Genomic DNA, 17,989 nt, shown 5'->3' on the forward strand with positions numbered 1-17,989 from the left:
ATTCAGTTCCGTTCCATTCCACTCCATTTCATTCCATTCCAGACCAATCAACTCCACTCCACTCCATTCCATTCCATTCCACTGCACTCCACTCCACTCCATTCCATTTCAACCCATTACTCTCCATTCCTTTCCATTCCGCTCATTTCCATTCCATTCGACTCGTTTCCATTCCACTCCACTCCACTCAATTTCATTACACATCACTCCATTCCATTCCAGTCCACTCCACTACACTGCAATGCATTCCTTTCCATTCCAAAATATTCCACTCCACTCCATTCCATTCCACTCCACCCCACTCTACTCCACTACAATCCAACGCATTCCATTCCACTCCATTCCATTCCACTCCATTCCAATCATATCCACTGCATTCCATTCCACTCCAATCCATTCCATTCCTGTCCACTCCACTTCATTCCACTCCACTGCATTCCATTCCACCCCACTCCTTTCCATTCCACTCCACTCCACTCCATTCCAATCCATTCCACCCCATTCCACTCTAATCCACTCCACTCCATTCCACACTATTCCACACCTTTCCAGTACAGTCTGCTCCACTCCATTCCATTCCTTTCCACTGCACTCCACTCCATTCCATTCCACTTCATTCCACTCCGCTCCACTCTTCTCCATTCCATGCCATTCCATTCCATTCCTTTCAAATCCATTCCATTACATTCCACCACATTCCATTCCAATTCCTTCCACTCCATTCCTTTCCATTCAACTCCATTCCCCTCCATTCCACTCCATTCCTCTCCAATCCACTCCATTCCACACCATTCGCCTCCATTCCACTACATTCCGCTCCATTCCTCTCCATTCCATTCCACTCCATTGCACTCCACTCCATTTCATTCCATTACACTGCACTCCAACCACTCATTTCCATTCTACTTCATTACGCACTATTCCATTCCATTCCACTCCACTCCACCCCACTCCTTTCCGTTTCACTCAATTCACTTCCTCTGCATTCCACTCCAGTCCACTCCATTCCATTCCATCTTATTCCATTCCATTGCATTTCATTCCACTCCACACTGATACACTCCATTCAGTTCCACTCCACTGCACTCCACTCCTGTCCATTCCACTCCAAAACATTCCACTCCATTCCATTCCATTCCTCTTCATCCCATTCCATTCCATTCTACTCCAGTCCACTATTCCACTCCACTCCATTCCAATCCATTCCTGTCAACTATATTCCACTACACTCCAGTCCATTCCACTCCACTCCACTCAATTCCACTCCATTCCACTCCATTCCATTCCATTCCATTCTACTCCACTCCAATACTTTCCACTTCACTCCATTTCATTCCACTACTCCATTGCATTCCATTCCGTTCCCTTCCTGTCTACTCCTTTCCAATCCATTCTATCCCATTCAACTCCATTCCACTCCACTCCACTCCACTCCACTCCACTCTCTTCCACTCCGGTACATTCCATTCCATTTCACTCCATTCTTTTCCACTCCACTATGTTCCATTCTACTGCATTCCACTCCAACCACTGCACTCCACTCTACTCCACCCCATTTCATTACCCTCCATTCCACTCCACTACGTTCCTTCCCATTCCTCACTATACCACTCCTCTCCGTTCCACTCCACTCTGCTCTATTCCATTCCATTCCATTCCATTTCCCTCCACTCCACTGCATTCCAATCCATTTCACTCCATTCCAATCCACTCCACTCAATTCATTTCCATTCCATTGCATTCCACTTCATTCCATTCCATTCCACTCTACTCAGTTCCTCTCCACTCCAATCCACTGCACTCCATTCCATTCCATTCCTCTTCACTCCATTTGATTCATTTGCACTCCATTCCTCCCCACTCCATTCTATTCCACTCTATTCCATTGCATTCAACTCCACTCAATTCCATTCCATTCCACTTCACTTCACTCCTTTCCATTCCACTCCACTCTACTCCTTTCCACTCCACACCAGTCCACTCTCTTACCCCCACTCAATTCCATTCCACTCTACTCCATTCCCTTCCATTCCATTCCATTCCACTTAAATCATCTGTACTCCATTCCACCCCATTCCACTCCATTTCACTTCATTCCAGTACAATCCGCTCAACTCCACTTAATTCCATTCCATTACACTGCACTCCACTCCATTCCATTCAATTGCACTCCATTCCACTCCACTCCTTTCCATTCAACTCCATTCCATTCCATTCCATATCTCTCCATTCCGTTCATTTCCTCTCCTTTCCACTGCACTCCGCTCCAGTCCATTCCATTCTCTTCCATTCCGTTCCACTCCACTGCATTCCATTGCACTCCACTTCACTCCATTACATTCAATTCCTTTCCATTGCATTCCATTTCATTCCACTCCATTCTATTCCTTTCCATTCAACTTCATTCCCCTCCACTCTACTCCATTCTTCTCCACTCCACTTCTTTCCATTCCATTTCATTCCACTCCACTCTATTCCACTTCACTCCAGTCCATGAAAATCCACTCCTCTCCATTCCATTGTATTCCATTCCACTCCAATCCATTCCATTCCAATCCACTCCGTTCCACTCCTCTCCACTCTACTGCATTCCGTTCCACTCCACTCCATTCCACTCCATTCCATTCTATTCCATTCCACTGCACCCAACTCCAACCTTTCCACTCCACTTCATTCCACTTCACTCCATTCAACTTCATTCCCCTCCATTCCACTCCATTCCATTTTAATGCCTTCCACTCCACTCCATTCCATTCTATACACTGCACTCAACTCCACTCCATTCCATTCCACTTCATTCCACTCTACTCCATTCCATTATCCTCCACACCATTCCTCTCCACTCCACTCCATTCCATTCCACCCCATTCCATTCCCTTGCATTGCACTCCAATCTACTCCATTCCACTCCTTTCCATTCCATTCCAATCCATTTCATTCCACTCTAATTCACTCCACTCCACTCCACTCCATTCCATTTCATTCCACTTCAATGAACTTCACTCCACTATGTTACACTCCACTGCATTCCACTGCAATCCATAACATTCCATTAATCTCCACTCAACGCCATTTCATTCCAATCCACTCCATTCCACTCCACTCCACCCTACTCCATTCCATTCCATTCTATTCCATTCCAGCACAATCCATTCCATTTCACTCTACTCCATTACAATCCACTCCATTCCCTTCCACTCCAATCTATTCTTTTCCATTTAACTCCATTCCACTCCACTCCACTACATTCCACACAACGACACTCCATTTTATTCCATTCTATTCCACTCCACTGCATTACACTCCACTCCATTCCCTTGCCTTCCCCTCCATTGCATGCTATTCCTTTCAACTCCACTCCTTTCCACTTCACTCCATTCCACTCCATTCCATCAAATTCCAATCCATTCCGTGCCACTCCACTAAATTCTACTCCACTCCACTCCACTCCACTCCAATCCTTTTCATTCCCCTCCATTTCATTCCTATCCATTCCACTCCATTTTTTTCCATTCCATTCCATTGCATTCCATTCCATTCCATTCCAATCTATTACATGCAATTCCACTCAATTGCACTTCACTCCACTCCACTCCATTCCACTTCATTCCATTCCAATTCAGTCCACTCTACTCCATTCCATTCCATTACTCTTCACTCCATTCCACTGCACTCCATTCCATTCCACTCTATTCCATTCCGTTCCACTCCTTTCTCATCCACTCCACTCCATTCCACTCCACTCCAATCCACCCCACTCCATTCCATTACATTCACTTCCATTCCATTACACTCCAATCCACTGCATTCCACTAAATTCCACTGCATTCCATTCCCCTCCATTCCACTCCACTCCATTACATTCCTTTCCACTCCTCTCCACTCCTTCCCACTCCACTCTGTTCCATTCCATTCAATTCCATTCCATTCCACTCCCTTCCACTCCACTCCTATCCAGTCCACTCCATTCCATTCCGCCCCAATACGTTCCTCTGAATTCCAATCCCCTCTACTCCAATCCACTCCAATCAATTCCATTCCATTCCATTTCATTCCACTCCACTACACTCCATTCCACTTCCCTCCATTCTATACCACTGCAATGCACTCCACTCCACTCCATTCTACTCCACTCCATTCCACTCCTAACAATTCCATTCCCCTAAACTCCAATCCACTCCATTTCACTCCACACAATTCCATGCCATTTCTTTCCACTCCACTACATTCCGTTCCCTTCCACTCCACTCCACTCAATTCCACTCCATTCCATTCCACTGTATTCCAATCCATACTATTCCTTTCCATTCCATTCCATTCCTTTCCATTCCAGTCCATTCCATTCCTTTCCATTCCAGTCCATTCCATTCCTTTCCATTCCATTCCATTCCACTTCACTCCAATCCACTGCATTCGTCTCCATTCCACTCCACTGCATTCCATTCCGTTCCATTCCATTCCAGATCATTCCATTCCACATATTTCCATTCCATTCTTCTCTACTAAAATCCACTCCACTCCTATCCATCCCTCTCCATAGCATTCCATTCCACTCCACTGCATTCCATTCCGTTCCATTCCATTCCAGATCATTCCATTCCACATATTTCCATTCCATTCTTCTCTACTAAAATCCACTCCACTCCTATCCATCCCTCTCCATAGCATTCCATTCCATTCAACTCCATTCCTTTCCACTCAAATCCATTCCTTTCCACTCCACTCCATTCAAATCCAATCAATCCCATTCAATTCCATTCCATTCAACTCCACTGCATTCCACTCCACTCCACTCCATTCCATTCCATTCCATTCCACTCCACTCCATTCCATTCCACTCCACTCCATTCCATTCCATTCCACTCCACTCCATTCCATTCCATTCCATTCCACTCCACTCCATTCCATTCCATTCCACTCCATTCCATTCCACTCCACTCCTTTCCAGTCCATTGCCCTCCATTCCATTCCACTCCACTCCACTCAACTCATCTCCATTTCATTCCTTTCCATTCCACTACACTCCATCCATTCCACTCTACTCCTTTACATTCCATTGCAATCCATTGCAATCCACTCCACTTCACTCTACTCCACTCCACTGCATTCCTCTGCATTCCATTCCACTCAATTCCACCACAATCCATTCCATTCCATTCCAATCCTCTCCACACCACTCCATTCCATTCCACTCCATTCCACACCACTCCATTACATGCCTTTTAATTTCATTCCACTGCATTCAATTCCACTGAGCTCCACTCCACTCCATTCCACTCCACGCCACTCAACTACACTCCACTCCACTCCATTCCATTCCACTCTTCTCCATTCCATTCCATTCTATTCCACTCAATTCCAGACCACTCCATTCCACTCCGTTATAGTCCAGTCCACTAAACTCTATTCCATTCCATTCCATTCCACTGCACTCCATACCACTTCACTCCACTCCATTCCGGTCCACTCCACTCCATTCAAATACATTCCTCTCCACTCCTTTCCACTCCACTCCACTCCACTCCATTCCATTCCATTGTACTGCATTCCATTGTACTGCATTCCATTACACTCCTATCCATTCCACTCCACTCCACTCCATTCTGCTCCACTCCACTCCACTCTACTACTTTCCATTACACTCCATCCCCTTCCAATGCACTGCACTCCATTCGAATCCATTTAATTACACTGCACTCCCCTCCTTCCACTCCACTCCACTCCATTCCACTCCATTCCCTTCCACTCCACTCCATTCCATTCTATTCCATTCCATTCCGTTCAACTCCAATCCACTCCAACCACTCCACTCCTCTCCATTCAATTCCATTCCATTCCACTCCACTGAAATCCATTCCAATCCATTGCACTCCAATCCTCTCCACTCAAGTCCATTCCATTCCATTCCCCTATACTCCATTCCTCTCCACTTCATTCCATTCCACTCCATTTCATTCCATTCCACTACACTCAATTCCATTCCACTCCACTCCAATCCATTCTATTCAACTACAGTTAACTTCACTGCACTCCAGTCTACTCCATTCCATTCCATTCCTATCCACCAAATTCCACTCCACTTCTTCCATTCCATTCCACTCTGCCCCACTCCAGTCCATTCCATTGTACTCCATTGCACTCCAGTCCATTACATTCCACTCCATTCCATTCCATTCCTCTCAATTCCATTCGATTCCACTCCACCCCACTCAATTCCATTCCACTCCACTCCACTCCTTTCCACATCATTCCCCTCCAAAACACTCCACCTCACTCCACCCCACTGTATTGCATTCCAATTTACTCCATTCCATTCTATTCAATTCGACTCCACTCCATTCATTTCCACTCCATTCCACTCCATTCCATTCAATTCTACTCCTTTCCACTCCCCTTCTCTCCATTCAAATCCACTCCACTACACTCCATTCCATTCCTTTCTATTCCATTCCAAACATTTACATTTCATTCCACTTCATTCCAGTCCATTCCACTCCAATACACTCCATTCCATTCCGTGTTACTAGAATCCAGTCCGTTGTACTCCATTCCATTTTACTCATCTCCTTTCAACTCCATTCCCCTCCTTTCCACTACATTCTGTTCCACTCCATTCCACTCCACTCCATTCCATTCTATTACACTCCATTCACCTCCTCTCCATTTCATTAAGCTCCGTTCCAACCTATAACATTCCATTCTTCTCCACTCCACTCCACTCCACTTCTCTCCATTCCTTTCCACCCCATTCCATTCCTCTCATTTTCAGTACAATCTACTCCATTGAACTTCAATACATTCCATTCCCATCCATTTCATTCCACTCCATTTCACTGCATATCACACCTTCCCGTTCTATTCCACTGCAATGGACTTCAATCCAGTATATTCCACTCCACTCCATTACAATTCAATCCATTCCTTTCCATTCCATTCCATTCCCATCAACTCCACTGCATTCCACTCCACTCCATTCCATTCCATTCCATTCAATTCCACTCCATTCCATTCCACTCCACTCCGATCCACTCCACTCCATTCCACTCCACTCCACTCCATTCCACTCCGTTCCATTCCATTCCTTTCCAATGCTTTCCATTGCTTTCTTTTCCACTCCATTCCATTCCATTCCACTCTACTCCATTAGTCTCCACTCCATTCCATTATTTTTCCTTTAACTCCACTCCACACCACTCCATTAATTCCACTCCACTCCATTTTATTGCATTCCATTCCACTCCACTAAATCCCAATGTGTTCCACTCCATTCCTTGCCATTCCATTCCAATCCACTCCATTGCACCCTACACCATTCTACACCACTCCATTATATTTCAATCTATTCCATGCCACTCCACTAAATTCCACTCCACTCCACACCATTGCACTCCAATCTATTCCATTCCACTCCATTACATTTATCTCCACTCTACTCCGTTTTATTCCTTTCCATTCCATTCCATTCCATTCCATTCCATTCCATCCCATGACATTCTGCTAAATTCGTCTTCACTCCACTAAACTCCATTGCACTCCTATCCTCTCCATTCCATTACACTCCTTTTCACTCCACTCCATTTCTATCCATTAGTCTCCACTATGCTCCACTGCACTCCATTCCATTCCACTTGATTCCTTTCGATTTCACTCCTTTCTAATCCACTCCACTCCATTCCACTCCACTCCATTCCATTTCATTCAATTCCTTTGCATTCCACTCCAATCCACTCCACTCCACTCTATTCCACTCCACTCCACTCCACTGCATTCCAGTCCATTCCATTGCACTCCACTCTTTTCCATTCCACTGCACTCCACTGCACTCGAATCCATTCCACTCCACTCCGCTCCATTCCTTGCCATTCCATTCCACTCCACTCCATTCCCTTTCATCCCACTGCATTCCTTTCTATTCCATTCCACTCCGTTATACTCAATTACGCTTGAATCCATTCTAGTCCCCTCTACTACATTCCTTTCCATTCCATTCCATTCCACTACACTCCACTCTATTCCAGTCCACTTCACTCCATTCCATTCCATTTCATTCCATTAAACTCCATTGCACTCCACTCATATCCTTTCAACTGAACTTCACTCAACTCTTTCCACTCCACTGCATTCCACTCCACTCCACTGCATTCCATTCCATTCCGTTCCACTCCATTCCATTTCACTCCTTTTGACTCCACTCCACTCCATTCCACCCCACTCCACTTGATTCCATGTCATTCGATGTCATTCCACTCCATTCAATGTCACTCCTCTCCACTAAATTTCAGTCCACTCCACTCCATTCCATTCCACTCAACTCCACTCCAATCCACTCCAATCCAGTCCATTCCATTCCATTGCACTCCACTCAACTCCACTCCAATCCACTCCAATCCAGTCCATTCCATTCCATTCCATTCCATTCCATTCAACTCCATTCCATTCAACTGCCCTCCATTCCAGGCCATACCATTCCATTCCACTCCATTCTACTACACTGCACTACATTCCTTTCCACTCCACTCCATTCCATTCCATTCCATTCCATTCCACTACACTGCACTCCATTCACTCCAATCCACTCAATTTCATTCCATTCCATTCAAATCCACGAAATTCCTTTCCTTTTCATTCCACTACACTCCACTCCATGCACTCCACTCTGCTCCATTCCATTCCATTCCGCTTTACTCCATTACATTCCAATCCATTCCACTCCATTGCACACCTCTCCACTCCATTCCACTCCACTCCATTCCACTCCACTCCATTCCACTCCACTCCATTCCATTCCACTCCACTCCACTCCATTCCTCTCCACTCCATTCCATTCCATTCCACTCCACTCTATTCCATTCCACTCCACTCTACTCCATTCCTCTCCATTTCATTCTATTCCACTCCACTCCATTCCATTCCACTCCACTCCATACCAGTCCATTGCATTCCTTTGAACTCCATTAAACTCCATTACACTCAATTCCATTCCACTCCACTCCATACCATTCCATTGCATTCCTTTGAACTCCATTAAACTCCATTACACTCATTTCGATTCCACTCAATTCCACTCCCCTCCATTCCATTCCATTCCGCTCCTCTCCAATCCACTCCATTCCATTGCACTCCATTCCATTCCACTCTACACTACTTCATTTTATTCCATTCCATTCCAATCCATTTCAGTCCATTCCAGTCCACTCTACTCCACTCCGCTGCATTCCATTCCATTCCACTGCACTCCTCTCCACCCCATTCCTTTGCACTCCATTCCACTCCACTCCATTCCATTTCATTGCACTTCATTCCCTTCCACTCCTCTCCACTCAATTTCATTCCACTCCACTCCACTCCATTTCACTCCATTCCAATCCACTGCCTTCCCTTCCAATCTACTCCATTCCATTCCTTTACACTCTTTTCCACTCCATTGCATTCCAATCAATTCCACTCCATTGCACTCCATTCCAGTACACTCCAATCCACTCAACTACGTTTAATTCTATTCCAAACCATTCCACCCCACTCAATTCCATTCCTTTCCATTTCACTCCATTCCATTCCTCTCCACTCTATTCCAATCCACTCTACTGCATTCCACTCCACTCCACTCCAGTGAACTTATTTCTATTCTACTCCACTCCATTCCTTGCCAATCCACTCCATTCTATTTCTTTCCATTCAACTCTATTCCACTCAATTCCACTCCATTCTTCTCCACTCCAATCCGTTCCATTCCATTCCATTTCACTTCTCTCTATTCCACTCCACTCCACTTCATTCCATTGCATTCCATTTAACTCAATTCCACTGCACTCAGCTACATTGCATTCCATTAGATTCCACTCCACTCCACTCCATTCCAATTTCTTTCATTACTTTCCACTTCACTCTACGCCATTGCATTCCATTCCATTCCTTTCAACTCCATTCCATTACACTTCATTCCACGTCATTCCAGTCCATTACACTCCATTTCAGTCCGCTCCAGTCCACTCCACTCCATTCCATTCCACTGCAGTCCACTCCATTCGATTCCAAACCATTCCACTCCACTCCACTCCATTCTACTCAATTGCCCTCCACACCACTCAATTCCATTTAATTCCACTACATTCCATTACAGTCCATTCCACTCTACTCCACTCCATTCCAATCCATTCCACTACATTGGTCTCCATTCTACTCAATTGCTTTCAATTCCATTCCATTCCACTCCTTTCCACTTCACTCCACTTCTATTCAATACATTCAACTCGATTCCACTCCAGTCCACTCCATTCTATTCCACTCCACTCCACTCCATTCCACTCCATTCTACTCAATTCCAGTCCACTCCACTCCACTCCACTTATTTCCATTTCATTCCCCTGCACTCCATTTCATTCCATTCCAGTCCATTCCACTACACTCCATTCCATTCAACTCCACTGCACTCGATTCCACTCCACTCCATTCCACTCCATTCGTTTCCACTCTTCTCCATTCCATTCCATTCCATTCCATTCCAATCCACTGAATTCAACCCCACTCAATTTCACTCCATTCCACTCCACTACACTCCATTCCACTCCATGCCACTCCACTCCATTCCACTCCAGTCAACTCCTATCCATTCCATTCCTGTCCATTCCATTCCATTCGATTCCATGCCTTTCCATTCCATTGCATTCCATTCCATTCCACTGCATTCCATTCCATTCCCTTCCATTCCACTTTTATCCATTTCTTTCCACTCTACTCCATTCAGCTCCTTTCCATTCCAATACAATCCTTTCCAATTCATTCCTTTCCATTCAACTCTATTCCTCTCCATGCCATGACTTTCCATTCGACTCCAATCCTTTCCATTCCTTTGCATTTCATGCCACTCCATTCCACTCCACTCCACTACATTGCTTTATATTCCATTCCATTCCACTCCCTTCCATCCCACTCCATTCCTTCCACTCCACTCCATTCCTGTCTACTCTACTCCATTCCCCTCCTCTTAACTCCATTCCATTACTTTCCATTCCTCCCCACTCCATTCCACTCCTCTTAACTCCATTCCATTACATTCCATTCCTCTCCACTCCATTCCACTCCATTCCATTCCGCTGCACTCCACTCCACTTCAATCCACTCCTTTTTAATCCATCCGACTCCATTCCACTTCACTCTACTCCATTTCACTCCACTACATTGTATTCCACTCCATTGCACTCCACTCCATTCAACTACATTGCAGTCCATTCCACTTTATTCCAGTCCACTCCACTCCACTCTCCTCCATACCATTCCTTTCCACTGCACTCCACTCCATTAGATTCCAATCCATTCCACTTCATTCCATTCCATTCCAATTCTTTCCAATCCACTACACTCCATTCCACTCCACTCCAATCCAATCCATTCCATTCCATTCCATTACACTCCATTCCAATGCATTCCATTCCATTCCACTTCACTCCATTCCAGTCCACTCAACTCCATGTCACTCCACTCCTCTCCATTATATTACAATCATCTCCCCTCCATTCAATTCCACTTAAGTGCATTCCATTCCAATCCATTCCACTTCACTCCACTCCATGTACTCCACTCCACTCTGTTCCACTCCATTACATTCCACTCCATTCCAGTCCCCTCCATTTCATTCCATTTCACTCCACTCAGTGTATTCCACTGCACTCCATCCCACTCCACTATGCTCCAGTCCATTCCTTTCCACTAAACTCCATTCCATTCCATTGCACTCTACTCCATTCCAGTCCAGTCCACTCCGTTCCATTCCATTCCAATCAGCTCTACTCCATTCCTATCCATTTCATTCCACTCAACTCCACTCCACTCCATTCAATTCTATTCTATTCCATTCCACTCCATTCCACTCTACTCATTTTCATTCCACTCAATTCCACCACACACTATTCCATTCCCATCCATTCCACTCCATTGCATTCCACTCCACTCCATTCCCGTCTTCTATACTCCATTCCACTTTACTTCACTCCACTACACTCAACTTCTTTACATACTATTCCACTCCATTCCTTGCCACTCTACTCCATTCGTTTCCATTCCATTCACCCCTATTCCACTCCACTCCACTCCATTCATCCCCACTCCAATCCATTCCATTTCATTCCATTTCCCTCTACTCCATTCCATTCCACTCCACTCCACTCCATTCCACTACATTCCACTCCACTCCACTGCATTCCACTCCCTTCCACACCACTCCACTCCATTCCATTCCATTCCATTCCTTTCCATTTCACTGCATTTCATTCCATTCCACTCTACTACATTCCACTCCAATCCATTCTACGCCAATCCATTCCATTCCATTCTATTCAACTCTATTACACTCTCCTCCGCTCAATTGCATTCCATTACATTCTACTCCACTCCACTCCCTTCCAATTTCTTCCACTCAATTCCATTTCACTCTACTCCATTCCTTTACATTCCATTCCTGTCAAATCTCTTTCACTCGACTCCATTCCACTCCATTCCATTCCAATCCATTCCACTCCACTCCATTCCATTCCACTCAACTGCCCTCCACACCACTCAATTCCATTTAATTCCTCAATATTCTATTACACTCCATTCCACTCCACTCCACTCTATTCCACTCTACCCCATTCCATTGAATTCCTTTCCACTCCATTCCACTCCACTCCTTTCCACTCCATTCCACTCCATTGCATTCCAATCCACTCCATTCAACTCCAGTCCATTCCTTTCCATTATGTTACATTCCACTACTCTCCATTCAACTCCGCTCTGCTCTATGCCAATCTACTCCACTCCTTTCCATTATATTGCACTCCATTCCACTCCACTCCACTCCACTACATTCCATTTCACTTAACTCCTTTCCATTCCATTACATTCCACTGCATTCCACTCCATCCACTCCACTCCTTTCCACTACATTCCATTGCACTCCGTTCCACTTCAATCCTTTCCATTCCATTCCACTCCACCCCACTGCATTCCACTCCAATCCGTTACACTGCACTCCTCTCCTTTCCATTCATTTCCATTCCGATCCAATCCTTTCCATTCCATTCCATTCCACTCTACTCTATTCCACTCCACCCCACTACAATCCATTCCTTTCCACTCCACTCCACTCCATTCCAATTCATTCCACTCCATTCCATTAAACTTTACTCCATTCCATTCCACTCCATTCCTTTCCATTCCACTCTACTCCATTCCACTCCACTTCATTTCACTCCATTCCATTCCTATACTTTCCTTTCTCCTCCATTCGAGTCTGCTCCACTCCATTAAACTCCACACCACTCCTTTCCACTGAGCTATTTTCCATTCCACTCCACTACTTTCCATTCCATTCCACTCCATTCCATTCCATTCTATTCCACTGCACTCCACTCCACTCCACTCCACTCAACTCCATTCCACTCCATTCCATTCCATTACAATCCACTCCAATCTATTCAATGCCATTCGGCTCTACTCTACTCCAGTCCATTCTATTGCACTCCATTTCACTCCACTCCATTCCATTCTACTACATTCCATCCCATTGCATTCCTTTCCTTTCCATTCCATTCTACTGCACTACACTCCATTCCTTTCCGATCCACTCCACTTATTTCCACTCCTCTCCACTCCACTTGTCTCCACCACACTACATTCCATTCCACTGTACTCCATTGCATTCTATTCCATTCCATTCCATTCCACTCCACTCCACTCCACTCCATTCCATTAATTCCACTCCATTGAATTCCACTCAATTCCACTATAATCCACTCCACTCCACTACAATCCACTCCATTCCATTCCACTCCTTTCAAGTCCATTCCATTCAACTCCACTCCAACCCAGTCCACTTCATTCCATTCCATTCCATTCCACTCCATTCCCCTCTATCCCATTCCACTCAATTCCACTCCATTCAACTCCATTCTGGTCAACTGCACTGCATTCGTCTCCATTCCATTTCATTCCACTGCCCTCTTCTCCATTCCATTCCAATCCATTCCAATCTACTCTACTCAATTCCACTACTCTACACTCCAGTCCACTCCCCTCCATTCCACTCAGATGCATTCCATTCCACTCCACTCCACTCCTTTCGACTCCACTCCATTCCACTCTACTGTACTCCATTCCATTCTTTTCCATTCCACTGCACTCCACTCCATTCCAATCCATTCCACTTCATTCCACTCCACTCTATTCCACTCCATTCCACTCCACTCTATTCCACTCCATTCCATTTAATCCCATTCCACTGCACTCCACTCCACTCCATTCCCAACCATTCCACTGCACTCCATTCCATTCCACTTCACTCCACTCCTCTAGATTCCTTTTAATACCACTCATGTCCATTCCACTCCATTCCACTCCTCTGTACTCCAGTCCACTCCATTCCATTTCATTCCATTCCAATCCACTGCACTCTTCTACATTGCTTTCGAATCCAGTAGACTCCATTTCACTCCACTATTCTCCATTACACTCTATTAGACTCCATTCCACTCCACTAGACTTCTCAATTCCACTCCACTAGAGCGCATTCCAGTCCACTCCATTCGATTAAACTCTATTCCACTCCACTCCTTTCTATTCCACTTAACTCCACTCCGTTAGATTCCATTCCATTACTTTCAAATCCTTTCCACTCCACTCCACTCTATTCAATTCCAGTCCAGTCCGTTTCATGAAATTCCATTCCATTCCACTCCAGTCCATTCCACTCCATTCCAATGCACTCTATTCCCCTCAACTCCACGCCTTTCCATTGTATTCCACTATCCACTCCATTCCAGTCCACTTCTCTCCACTTCTCCCCACTCCATTCTATTTAAATACAATCCATACCTTTCCAATCCATTCCTTTCCACTCCATTCCACTCCAATCCACAATATTCCACTCCACTCCTTTCCAATCCATTCCGCTTAATTCCACTCCATTCCATTCCAATCCATTCAACTCCACTCCACTCCATTACACTCGACTCAATTCTATTCCATTCCACTCCACTCCACTCCACTCCATTTTATTCCAGTCCATTCCATTCCTCGCCATTCCACACCACTCAACTCCATTCCAATCCACTCCATTCCATTGCATTCCATTCTACTCCATTCCACTCCACTGCATACCATTCCACTTCACCTCCCTCCTTTCCATTCCATTCCATTCCACTCCACTTCATTCCTCTTCACTCCAATCCATTCCACTCCTCTCCACTCCATTCCATTCCATGCCCTTCCATTCTTTCCACTCCACTCCATTCCAGTCCTCTCCACTCTACTAGACTCCACTCCACTACATTCAATTCCACTCCACTCCATTCCATATCACTCCATTCCATTCTCTTCCACTCCACTCCATTCCACTCCAGTCTAATCCATTACATTTAATTCAACTCCATTCCATTACACTCCTTTCCACTCCACTCTAATCCATTCCACTCCACTCTATTCCAGTTCATACCACTCCACTCCAATGCATTCCACTCCACTCCATTCCATTCCTCTCCAATCCACTCCACAGAACTCCATTCTATTCCATTCCTTTCCATTACACTCTACTCCATTCCACCCCACTCCAATCCTCTAAACTACATTTCATTCCATTACATTCCATTCCATTCCACTCCATTCCAGTCCATTTCACTATATCCCAATCCTTCCCCACTCCATTCCACTCCGTTCCCCTCCATTCCTTCCCGCTCCATTCCATAACACTCCCTTCCATTCCTTTACATTCCACTTCACTGCACCAATTCCATTCCACTCCAATCCACTCCACTCCATGCCACTCCGTTCCATTCCAATCCATTCCATTCCTCTCCTTTCCCATCCACTACAGTCCATTCCACTCCACTACATTCCAATCCACTCCACTCCCCTCGATTCCTTTCCACTCCACTCCATTCCATTCCACTCTAGTCCATTCCACTCCACACAATTCCACTCAACTCTAGTCCATTCCATTCCATTCAACTCCATTCCACTCCTCTCCACTGCATTCCACTCCACTCTACTCCATTCCATTGCATTCCATTCCACTCCACTCCATTCCAATCCACTGCACTCCTTGCAAGTGCACTCCACTCCATTCCTTGACATTGCATTTCATTCCACTCCATTCTATTCCATGCCACTACTCTCCACTCTATTGCATTCCGTTCCACTACATTCCTGAGCACTCAACTCCACCCCACTCCATTCTATTCCATTCAACTGAACTCTCCATTCCATTCCATTCCTTTCTACTCCATTCCCTTCCACTCCACTCCACTCCATTCCATTTAATTCCAATCCTTTACATTCCACATCATTCCCCTCCACTCCACTCTATTCCACTCCACTCAATTCCATTCCATTCCATTACCCTCCACTCCACTCTACTCCATTCCATTCTACTCCATTCCATACCACTCAACTCCACACCCCTCCACTCCATTCCATTGCATTCTATTCTAATCCATTCCAGTCCACTGCACTCTATTCCTCTCCACTTCCCTCTTTTCCATTACATTCCGTTCCACTGCACTCCACTCCATTCCACTCCACCTCTCTCCTTTCCATTTCATTCCATTCCATTTCCCTCCATTCCTTCCACTCCACTCCATTCCATTCCACTCTACTCTACTCCACTAGACTCCATTCCACTACATTCCACTCAAGCAACTCCATTCTACTGCACTCCACTCCATTCCACTCCACTCTGCTCCATTCCATTCCACTCCACCCAGTCCCTTCCAATCCAGTCCACCACAATCCACTCCACTCCCCTCCATTCCAAAATATTCCACCCCTTTTTAATCCACTCCACTCCATTTCATTCCATTTTGTTCCATTCCACTCCATTCCACTCCACACCATTAAACTCCATTCCACTCTATTCCACTCCATTTCAGTCCACTCCACTCCACTCCATAATATTCCATTCAGCTACACTCCACTCCACTCAATTCCAATGCATTCCACTCAACACCATTCCACTGCAATCCAATCGACTGCATTCCAGTCTATTCCTCTCCATTGCACTCCACTCCACTCCGTTCCATTCCATTCCTTTCCAATCTCTTCCATTACACTCCATTCCACTCCATTCCAACCGAATCCTTGCCATTCCATTCCATTCCAATCCATTCCATTTCATTTCACTCCATTCCGTTCCATTCTACTCCATTCTCTTCCATTCCACTGCAGAGCACGCCATTCCATTCCTTTCCATTCCACTCCATTCCAGTCCATTATTCTCTATTCCAATCCACTCCATTCCATTCCACTCCATTCCAATCCACTCCCATCCATTTCTCTCCATTCCATTCCACTCCATTCCACTTCACTGCATTACATTCCATTATACTCAACTCCACTCCAATCTATTCCAATCCAAGCCATTCCACTCTACTCCATTCTATTCCTCTCCACTCCACTCTACTCCACTCCAATGCATTCCATTCCACTAATTTACATTCCTTTCCATTCCTCTCCACTACACTATGTTCCACTACAATCCATTCCATTCCATTCCACTTCTTTCCTCTCCACTACACTCCACCCCTCCCCATTCCATTCCATTCCACTGCACTCCAATCCTCTCCTTTTCACTCCACTCAATTCCACTCCACTACCTTCCATTCCGTTCCATTCCATTCCAATCCACTCCACTCCATTCCACTCCAATCCATTCCTTTCAATTCCACTCCATTCAACTCCATTCCACTGCACTTCACTACGTTCAACTCCACTCCACTCCATTCACTTCCATTCCACTCCACTCCATTCCACTCCATTCAACTAAATTCCACTCCAGTCCACTCGATTCCATTACATGCCATTCCATTACTCTCCACTCCATTCCACTCCACTCCACTCCACTCCACTTCACTCCACTCCATTCCATTCCATTCCATTCCATTCCCTTCCTTTCCATTCCACTCCACTGCATTGCACTCCATTCCATTCATTTCCCCTCCATTCCAGTCAACTCTACTCCATT

Source organism: Pongo abelii, chromosome 14 (assembly GCF_028885655.2).
Source record: "Pongo abelii isolate AG06213 chromosome 14, NHGRI_mPonAbe1-v2.0_pri, whole genome shotgun sequence".
Lineage (NCBI taxonomy): Eukaryota > Metazoa > Chordata > Mammalia > Primates > Hominidae > Pongo > Pongo abelii.